We start from the raw sequence: 2,410 nt of genomic DNA, 5'->3' as shown, positions 1-2,410 counted from the left end.
TCATGCCAAATTGAGTATTCCCAGCCCTTGACTTTTTTCACATTTTGTTGTTTGATTTTTCTCTCACTCATCTAAACACAATACCCCATAATGACAAAGTGAAAACAAGTTTTTAGACATTTTTGTAAATGTATTGAAAATGAACTACAGACGTCTCATTTACATAAGTATTCACACCCCTGAGACAATACTTTGTAGAAGCACCTTTGGAGGCGATTACAGCTGTGAGTCTTTCTAGATTGTATAACATTTGCCCATTTATTCTTTAAAAAATTCTTCAAGCTRTGTCAAGTTCGTTGTTGATTTTTGCTAGACAACCATTTTCAAATCTTGCCATAGATTTTCAATCTGATATTAGTCAACTGTAACTAGGCCACTCAGGAACATTCATTGTCTTCTTTGATAAGCAACTACAGTGTAGATTTGGCCTTGTGTTTTAGGGTGTCCTGCTGAAAGGTGAATTCATCTCCCAGTGTCTGGTGGAAAGCAGACAACCAGGTTTTCCTCTAGGATGTTGTCTGTGCTCCATTCCATTTATTTTTTATCCTGATAACTCCCCAGTCCTTAACGATGACAAGCATACCCATGATGCAGCCACCACTATGCTTGAAAATATGYAGAGTGGTACTCCGTGATGTGTTAGATTTTCCTCAAACATAAGGCTTTATATTCCGGACAAAAAGGTTTTMCACTATTACTTAAGTGCCTTGTTCTGTACAGGCTTCCTTCTTTTCACTCTGTCATTTAGGTTAGTATTGTGGAGTAACTACAATGTTTTAACAGCCATTAAACTCTGTAACTGTTTTAAAGTCACCATTGGTGAGGTCCCTGAGCGGGTTCCTTTATGGTATTTCAAAAAATAAATAAAAACTTTTTCTCCCCAATTTCGTGGTATCCAATTGGTCTTGTCCCATCGCTGCCGGTGCGGACTCGGGAGAGGTGACGGTTGAGATCCGTGCGTCCTCCGAAACACAACCCAGCCAAGCCGCACTGCTTCTTGACACAATGCCCGCTTAACCCGGAAGCCAGCCGCACCAATGTGTCTGAGGAAACATCGTACACCTGGTGACCGTGTCAGCGTGCATTACGCCCGGCCTGCCAAGGAGTTGCTAGACCGCAATGGGACAAACCCACCCCTAACCCGGACGACGCTGGGCCAATTGTGCACTGCCCCATGGGTCTCCCGGTCGCGGCCGGCTGCGACAGAGCCTGGACTCGAACCAGGATCTCTAGTGGCACAGCGTAGAACACTGCGCCACTCTGGAGGCCCACCTGAGCGGTTTCCTTCCTCTCCGGCAATTGAGTTAGGAAGGACGCCTGTACCTTTTGTAGTGACTGGGTGTATTGATATACCATCCAAAGTGTAATTAATAAATTCACCATACTCAAATTGATATTCAGTGTCTTCTTTTAAAATGTTTACACATCTACCAATAGATGCCCTTTTTTGGCCTTTTGTTGTGGAGGCAATTGGGAAAACCTTCCCTGGTCTTTGTGGTTGAATCTGTGTTTAGAAATTCACTGCTCAACTGAGGGACCTTACAGATCATTGTACAGTTGCTTTTAGGAAAGTATTCAGACGCCTTGACTTTTTCCACATTTTGGTACATTACAGCCTTATTATGTTTTTTTTTTTTTTTTTTACATCCTCAGCATTATGACAAAGCAAAAACAAGGTTTTTAGAAATGTTTGCAAATTGTATTAAAAACCAAAAAAACATACCTTATTTACATATATATTCAGACCCTTTGTATGAGACTTTGAAATTGAGCTCAGATGCATTCTTTTCCCATTGATCATTCTTGAGATGTTTCTCCAAATGGATAGGAGTCCACCTGTGGTAAATCAATTGATTGGACATGATGTTTGGAAAAGCAAACACCTGTCTATATAAGGTCCCACACAGCTGACAGTGCATGTCAGAGCAAAACCAAGCCATGAGATCGAAGGAATTGTCCTTACTGACAGGATTGTGTCGAGGCACAGATTCTGGGAAGGGTACGAAAACATTTCTTGCAGCATTGAAGGTCCCCGAGAAACAGTGGCCCCCATCTTCTTAATGGAAGAAGTTTGGAATCACCAAGACTCTTCCCTAGAGCTGGTAGCCCGCCAACTGAGCATCGCGGGAGAAGGCCTATGTCAGGGGAGCGTGACCAGAAGCGCGATGGTCACTCTGAAGAGCTCCGAGTTCCTCGTGGAGATGGGAGAGACTTCTCCAGAAGGAACAACCATCTTCTGCAGCACTCCACCAATCAGGCTTATGGTAGAGTGGCAGACGGAAGCCACTCCTCAGTAAAAGGCACATGACAGCCCCGCTTGGAGTTTGCCAAAAGCCACCTATATACTCTGCCCTGAGAAAAAGGTTCTCTGGTCTGATGAAACCAAGATGGAACTTTGGCCTGAATTATG

This window comes from Salvelinus sp. IW2-2015, unplaced genomic scaffold (assembly GCF_002910315.2).
Source record: "Salvelinus sp. IW2-2015 unplaced genomic scaffold, ASM291031v2 Un_scaffold4901, whole genome shotgun sequence".
In the NCBI taxonomy this organism is placed as follows: domain Eukaryota; kingdom Metazoa; phylum Chordata; class Actinopteri; order Salmoniformes; family Salmonidae; genus Salvelinus; species Salvelinus sp. IW2-2015.
This window is presented reverse-complemented; position numbering follows the sequence as displayed.